Source organism: Oryzias latipes, chromosome 5, assembly GCF_053564925.1.
Source record: "Oryzias latipes strain Hd-rR chromosome 5, Olatipes_Hd-rR_3.1".
Taxonomy (NCBI): domain Eukaryota; kingdom Metazoa; phylum Chordata; class Actinopteri; order Beloniformes; family Adrianichthyidae; genus Oryzias; species Oryzias latipes.
This window is the reverse complement of record NC_136241.1, coordinates 14,766,493-14,775,207: the sequence shown is the minus strand read 5'-3', so window position 1 is coordinate 14,775,207 and position 8,715 is coordinate 14,766,493. Positions and strand designations below refer to the sequence as shown.

At 34.0% G+C, this 8,715-nt stretch overlaps 1 long non-coding RNA gene across 1 annotated transcript; it reads right to left on the bottom strand.

Moving 5' to 3' along the window:
- Nucleotides 1-324: 324 nt before the first annotated feature.
- Nucleotides 325-677, bottom strand: LOC144992307 (uncharacterized). Its single transcript, XR_013656176.1, has 2 exons — nt 564-677; nt 325-449 (listed from the first exon to the last, which is right to left on the bottom strand). It is a non-coding gene; the product is annotated as an uncharacterized LOC144992307 (long non-coding RNA).
- Between the last annotated feature and the right edge of the window lie 8,038 nt (nt 678-8,715).

The following is an 8,715-nucleotide window of genomic DNA, read 5'->3' as shown; positions in this document are numbered from 1 at the left end:
CTTTGTCAAACGATAGCTCCTGCTAGGCTAGCTCCGCCGCAGAGCTCTCTGTCTGATCATGTATGCCGGCATTTGGGCAACTGGCTGGTCTGTTGTCAGACAGCTGATATTGTAGTTTAGGGTCGAATAGGAATAATAATATTCAGGACTTGTCTTTTATTAACTTTAGCAGCAGTATCTTTACATTCGAAGGCTATTAGGCTACATGCTAACTGACTAGCCGATCATTTCCTGTTATTAATTTACGTCATAGATTTACAGCAGATACCTTCACATTTCTGTCTGTGTGTGTCTCATTACATTGCATTGAAGACACGGAGGATGTTTAGAGAACAGATTTATTTATTTTAAAAAGCACAGAAGCATCCATCGTATTCACGTTCACATCATCTGGTACGCCCTCAGTCATCTTGCTGCAAAAGCCGCTTCCTGCCGCTACTTCCGTGTCTCTGTGAGCATTCAATAGGGGTAAAAATAAAAGCAAGAATGGTCGATCTGTTATTTTCTCGATGAAAATCTGAAAAATATCATATTAAGCTGGATGCTTCGCCTAAAGCACTTACCTTTAGCTTGTAGCATAACAACAATAGCAGTACGTCCCGTTTCCCAGAGTGCTTTGCTGCCAATCACTAGCCAATCACCGTGTCCCTGTGACCAAGGTCTAACAACAAGACCAATGATTGGCCAGTGATTGGCAGCAAATAAATAAATCTGTTCTCTAAACATCCTCCGTGTCTTCAATGCAATGTAATGAGACACACACAGACAGAAATGTGAAGGTATCTGCTGTAAATCTATGACGTAAATTAATAACAGGAAATGATCGGCTAGTCAGTTAGCATGTAGCCTAATAGCCTTCGAATGTAAAGATACTGACTGCTAAAGTTAATAAAAGACAAGTCCTGAATATTATTATTCCTATTCGACCCTAAACTACAATATCAGCTGTCTGACAACAGACCAGCCAGTTGCCCAAATGCCGGCATACATGATCAGAGAGCTCTGCGGCGGAGCTAGTAGTAGCCTAGCATGAGCTATCGTATGACAAAGCAGCCTAGTTATCATAAATCTTTTGATATTTTTCTTATATTCATTGAGACAGTAATAAAGTGATCATTTTTGTTTTTCATGTTCCTTTTTTGAACGAATATGGGTCACAGAGACACGGAAGTTACCGCTGAAAGCGGCTTTTGCCGGCGTACAGAGAGCATATCCGCGTGAATGACTTATGACGTGAATAATTATTGCGTTCGAACGGATTAATTATTGCGTTCGAACGACATAATTATTGCGTTCGCACGAGTTAATCATTTCGAGGGAACGGAATAGTATTTTGAGGGAACGCAATAGTATCTTGTGGGAACGGAAAAGTATCTTGTGGGAACGGAATAGTATTTCGTGCGAACGACATAATAACCTGTGGGAACAAGATATTAATCTGTGGGAACAAGATATATTTTTATATCTTAATGTCAGGACACGGGCTCCGTAGATTTCATTTCAACAAACTTGCTCCATATTTATCACATTTGCTCCTGAGGATGAGGATCACCTGTTTGTAATCGAGCTGCGCTTTTGAAAAAAGAAAATAAAAAGAAAATTAATATTGTTCGAAGCTTTTTTAAACGAAACTGTGTTTCTATTAAATTGTAGTTAGATTTCATTTTATTTGTGTATTATTATCTAAAAAGAAAATGAAAATCAAATTAAGTGTTCTGCGCATGGAAAAAGTTTTATTTTATTTTTTTTTTCAATTAAAACAAAATCCAAATATTTACTGTGTTATTGTTTTTTGCGCTTTTATTGTTCAGAATTAGAATTCACATTAGTTGAAAGACAAATGTCAAATCCCCCAGTATAACCGTTCAAAAACCTCTATATATACCCATATTATTTTATTATATTCAAGGATGGGAGACTGAATTGACGCGGGGCCTGGTCACTGCAGCCGACTGACACACAAGCATCAGTGCTGTTTACAGCATTTCAATTAGGCCAAACGTACCGTCCTTAAGGTCCTTCCTGTTTCTGTTCAGATGCTATTTAATCATTTGGTTTCTGCTTGGCATCACAACAGACCCGCGACCAACAGGGGCGACAGAGATAATCCTCAATCCCGCATGTCCTGCGGTTCACATGCGCATTATGACGCGGCTGGATGGACCCAAAAAGATGAAAATGTGTCAGTTGAGCCTGGTCATGAAAACACGCGGTTAAAGTACTTTAATCACTATTTGGTCTACATTAGATGTTATGACTCAGGAATTAAGAATAATGGAAAGAGGGCATTAATGGTATATTTGTAAAGATATAAAAAAAGTAAGCAAAAAATACTAAGAAAAGAAGGAACACATGCGTTAAAAATATATAGGAAATGCTTGTCCAGATTAAGCTACGTTAAAAATTAGGAATTATTTTTCTATATTGCAAATAATAAACTCTGCAACAATACTATTTTATCTAGGAAGTCCCTTTTGATATTGGGGCAGAAATACATTTACTTTACATAATAGAGTTGTGTGAAGGAAAAAGGGATGAAAAAAGACAGAAAGTAAATGTTTGTGAAAGATGATTGGAAGTCTGAGAGTCTCACATAGTATGAAATACACCTTTAATTGTTTTTATTAACTATAAAACGTATTATTATTGTTATTGTTATTATATAATCTTATTTTTTGTCATTTTAATCTGTTTTTTATTTCAAAAGTAGGCTGGCCACCAAGGTAAAAGTCAGAAAAAGATTTTGCATAAAATTCTTTTTTTCTTTGTTTTTTTCATTTCATTTTATTTTAGTTTTGTTGTTAACGAATGAAAAAAGCTTGTTTATTAGTAACCTGTTCTGTTAAAAAAAGAAGAGAAAAGAAAATTGCCCTAAATTTTGTTTCTAAACCATAATATAGTAAACAAGACTTCCTTCCAAAATAAGCTGGCGGATCAGAATCTTAAGTAGTCAAATCGTTTATTTTTTAAAGAAGTAATAATGTGGATTGGTTCTTTTTTTTTTTCAACTTTATTGAACAAAGCATAAACATACAAATTCCAGCATCAATGAATCAGAACATCAGCAGTGATAGTCAATGTCATCAATCCAAACTTATTGAATCATCTAAAGTAAAAAAAAAAAACAAATAATCAGAAAAATATCCAAAATAGAAATGCTGATCATAAGTATCATAAATTATATAAAAGGGGATTACAAAATAATGATAATAATAATATTTATAAAACAAAGTTTTCTTAGAGGAGGGGATCAAACAAAAAGCACAAATTATTTCAGTGTTACTTGCTTTGGGTGTTTTAATTTTTTTAATATATTCATAAAACTGGAGCATCTCGATCTTAAATATGGTGAAGTTGGGAGTTGTTTTTTTTATTCTGCTCTTATGAATGTAAAATTTGGAATGGAGAAGTAACAAATTAATACTTTTTTCTACTTTTTTATCATCCGAATTAAAATATGCGACTATTTGTTTCAAATTTAATGCAATGTTACAGTTAAATTTGCTGTTTACAAAGCGTTCTAATTGGTTCCAAAATTCACGGGAAAGTTTACAAAAGTAGAAAAGATGAAGAACTGATTCAGGGAAATCAATACAAAAACTACAATTGTTTTCTATATTTGAGAATTTGGATATAAACATATTTGTGGGGTAAATGTTATGTAGAATTTTTTTTGTGTATTTCTTTAACTTTGTTATTTATACAAAATGTATCTGGCAATAACCAAGCTTTTTTCCAATTTATATCATTTAAAAGATTGTGCCAAAATATTTCTCCTTTTGGTGTGATATTTCTTTTTTCACTTAAGGTATTCCGAATATATTGTCGCATTAAAGGAGAGTCAATTTTAGAGGCGTCTTGATATTTAAGGTGAGAGGTCATCAGCTGAATTAATCCTGAGGGGAAAGCTTTCATTACACTTTTAAATTCTTTGCTGGTTACTGGAAAACACATTTTATTTAGAAATCTGCCATAATCCAAAATCGTACCATTCTCGTCAAAAAGATCCGAAACATAAATTATTTTTTTGTCAATCCAGTTTTGTTTAAACAAAGATTTATTTTGTATTGTTATGTCTTCATTGTTCCAAATTATAATTTTGTGTGGTGAGAAATTGTGACTATAACATAACTTCCAAGCAAGAAGAGCCTACTGATAAAAATTTGAGAGATTGATATTATGTTTTTGATATTATAGTTACATTTTAATAGAAATTGAAGGCCACCAATTTTATTAAAAATATTGAAGGGGATGAAATACCAAATTGAATTCGAGTGTTGAAGGCATTTTTTAATCCAGTTAATTTTAAATGTATAATTCAAATCAGAAAAATGTATGAGTTCAAACCCACCTTTACATGAGGGGGCATAAAGTTGTTCTTTCTGGAGATAGTGACGTCTATTTTTCCATGCAAAGTTAACTAAGAGGTTATTTATTTCTTTGGAAGTTGAATCAGGAACAAATAAAGATAAGGCAGGATAAACTACTCTTGAGATCCCTTCTGCTTTAGTCAAGAGGATCCTGCCAAAAATAAATAGATTACATTGTAGCCACATATTCATAACATCCTGCATTTTTTTAATTCTCAAGGAGAAGTTTTGCTTTTGTCTAAATTTAATGTCTTTAGTTATACTAATACCTAAATATGTAACTACATCTTTAATCGGGATACTATGAATTTTTTCATATTTTACGTTTTTAATACTTAATATTTCACATTTTCCTAAGTTAAGGTGTAATCCGGAAGCATTTGAAAAGGAGTTAATTGTGCTTATAGCAAGGTCAACTTGGTTTCTGTCTTTTAAGAATAATGCAGTATCATCTGCTAGTTGTGTTATTTTGATTTCTTTCTGAAATATAGATAAACCTAAGAAGTTTGGACAATTTTTAATTCTTAATGAAAGTAGTTCTGCAACAATTAAAAAGAAAAATGGAGAAATTGGACATCGTTGGCGTACTGATCTATTTATGGAGAATCTTTGGGATGTATCAGGATAAAGCAGAATAGAGCTGCTAATGTCTTTATAAAACATTTTAGCGATAGAAATGAAAATTTCGTCAAAGCCAAATAATTTCAGTGCATCATAGAGAAAGGGATGTTCTACAGTGTCGAAAGCTTTGTAAAAGTCTAAAAAAAGAATGAGTGCTTCAGAATCAATATGTTCTGAGTAGTCTAATAAATCCAAAATTAACCTTATATTATTGCTAATATGTCGATTTTTCATAAAACCAGATTAAGTCTCGCTAATAATTTCGTGTGGATTACTTTTCAATCGTTGGGCAAAAACAAGAGCTAATATTTTATAATCCACATTCAAGAGAGTTATTGGTCTCCAATTTTCTATCAAAACAGGGTCTTTATTTGGTTTGGGTATTAAAGTTATAAACCCTGTTTCATTGTAGATGTCATTTCTTGTTGTACAATGCACTCTTTGTACATCTCCATAAGATGAGGATTGATAACATCCCAAAAGTGACAATAAAATTCTTTAGAAAGACCATTTCCTGGAGATTTCCCATTGTTCATCTTTTTTAAGGCATTAAGCAGCTCATCTTTAGTTAAAGGATTATCACAGATAGATTTGAATGTGTCTGAAATAGAAGGGATGTGTTCTTTTAGGTTACCTAAAAATTTTTGACTGTATTCTTCATTAAATTTGGAAATATACAATTCTTCATAGAATCTTTTTATATGGTTTGCGATTTCTGTGGGGTCAGTACAAATATTATTATATTATTATCAATCTTCAACTTTGTAATTGTATTTCTTTTATAATTTCGTTTTTCTAAAGCAAAAAAGTAGCTGGTATTTTTTTCTCCATTTTCTAGCCATTTTGCTCTAGATCGAATGAAGGCGCCTTTTGCAGCTTCAATGTATAATTTATCTATTTCATTTTGAAGTTGGGTTAAATTTGTCTTTTCATCCTCAGAAAGACACGTTTTGTGTAATAAAGACTGTATAGCTTCCATTATCGTATTTTCTTTGGCCTGTTTGTTTATGTTAAGAGTTTTACTACGTTCAATTGCTATTGATCTAACTTTAAATTTAAAGAACTCCCATTTCTGATTAGCATTCATGCTTTCATTTCCGAATATATGTTTTGCTTCTTGTCTAATGGAATTTTCAAAATGTTCATCTTCAAGTAATTTGTTATTAAATTTCCAATATCCTCTTAGTTTATTGTTAGTTTTGTGTTTTGAACCATTTAGTTGGATAGTTATCATTTTGTGATCAGTAAAGGGGGCATAACAATGTGAAGTATTAGTTATATATTGTAGACAATTACAGGATGTTAACCATAAATCTACTCTTGATTGCAGAGTTTTACGAGAGTTACTCCAGGTAAACTCTTTGCTACTTGGATTGAAAAAACGCCATGCATCAATGAGGGGAAGTTTATCAATTAAGAAATCAGTCAATTTAAATTGAGAGTTTAGAGCTCTTACTGGAAATCTATCCACACAATCATTTGGGGCATCATTAAAGTCTCCCCCAATAATCAGAATTGCATCTTTATATTTCTTTATAAAAGTCTGTATAATATTGTAAACATCTGTGGCTAATTGTTTTGTTTGTGCTATTATATTGTGACCATACATATTAAAGATTATGAAAATGGAATTATCCAGCTTTAACGCCATTACTATCCATCTGCCATCTTCAGAACTCTTTTATTCTAAAATATCGCCAGTAAATTTGTTAAAGACTATTGAAACACCTGCAGAATGATGAGAAGCATGAGAGAAAAAATACTGATCACCCCACTGAGATTTCCAAACTTTTTCATCCAACTCACAAGAGTGAGTTTCTTGCAACAGAAAAATATTTCCGCCAGTTCTTCTAAGAAAAAGAAATAATGCTTTTCTCTTGGTTGTATCACGTAGTCCCCTAACATTTAAAGAAGTTATTTTTAAAGAGTTAAACTTAAAATCAGTCATAGCTTATAGAACACAGAACTTGAAAAGAAGAACTAAGAACATATAACAATTCTATACCAACTTACCTAGCTTTAGGGATAAGTTGGAAACAAAAACTTATCGAAAGTTTGACATGCCTTCATAAGGTAAATTCTAAGTCAACAAATGACTGTTGCAAAGGGAATATTTCTTAATCACCGACCTTTAAAGTTACATCAATCAGTTTTTTAGATTTTCAGCTGAAACTCTCTTTCCATCGATGATGGCATCCTGTCTTCTCCAGGTGGCTTTCTTCCCTTCTTTCCGAGCTTTTTCCACCAATGGCCAGATCTTTCCCCTGTTCTGCCTTTCACGAAAGGTCAGATCTTCGGCGATGCGAAGCTTCTTTACCTTCATGACTGCAACATCCTTTGACGCCCTCCAGATTTTCTGCCTGAAGACTTGCATTGTGAATTGAATGATGACTGGTCGAGGCCTGCTTTCATCTTTACGCTGTCCCACGCGATGCACTGTGTCAATGAGAAAGCCAAATTTCTGCCTTTCTTCTGGAGCTATCTGGGCAAAAACCTCAAAAACTTTTCCTCTTGTTTCCTCCGTTGTTTCATTTGTGGATTCATGAAGGTTGAACATCTTCAGATTCCACCTGCGATTGTACCGTTCCATCTCATCGGTCTTCATCTCCAGATCTGAAAATCTGTGATTCACCTCTTGCATCCTTGCCTCGCTTTTTTTAACCTGATGATCCAAGCCTTCCACCACTTCTTTGATGGTTACAATATCTGCAGTGTTTCTGTAGATCTTTTCTTCAAGGGAAGCAGTTTAGAACACTGTATGCTCGTGGTCCGCCATCTTGCCGCTGGATTGGTTCGTTTTCTGAAGCCGCTGCTTTGACTGTCGGCGAGACGCACAGAGTTCTGATTGGACGACGGTTCCACCAATCAGCATTGTGGTTGCCTCATCTGAGACTTGGTGGGTCACGCCCACCTGAGGTGGCAGTGTTGATAAAATACAGTGTTCACTTTTGGACCAATGAGACTGAACGTGGCTGTTTTGTCCAAAAGAGGGAGTCAAGTTTCTTATGCAGCAACTTCGCCCACTCTCACAGCACAGCCCGGCGCGTGGGGAGGAAAAGGGGGACAAGATTTTCTGACAAATGCTATTTTCCTTCAACCGTGGAAACTCAGTGGGCCAGGTGGACCTTTTAGCTTTCACCTCACAACTTTTACCGCGCGGTGCAGCCGAAGAACAGATGATCGACACGAAACTCACGCTGTTTTCACACCTGGATTATGTCTTGCGAGCTTGGCAGGTAAATCTACATAGAATGAATGATTCTATCCCATAAATCACTGTGTCGCTAGTATTTGGTCATTTGCCTACTCATCTGTTCTTAGACCTGTCGAATCCTGCTATAAAATGAGTCATGAAATGGTATTACTAAACAGAAACTGATTTTAAAATATTATATTTTGTTTAGTTTTATACTTTACTTCTATTTGTATTTTGTCTTTTGTCTTTTACCCTTTAATTTTCTAAGTTTCTTCCTATAGTCACTTTTATTTCTTCAATAATAACATCAACCTGCCAGGGTACTGCAGATGAAAATGTGTCTAAATCTTAAATTTGATGTTCGTTATTAATATCAATTTGACATTTTCCCCATATCCCCTGATGAAGTGTGAGAATGTTTCTTTGCCCATTACAGTAGATTCGAAATGTCATCTTTGGTTTGGTTAAAAAAGAAACATTTAATATGTTGGTTTAGAACCAATTTTAGCTTCACAAATACATTCAATT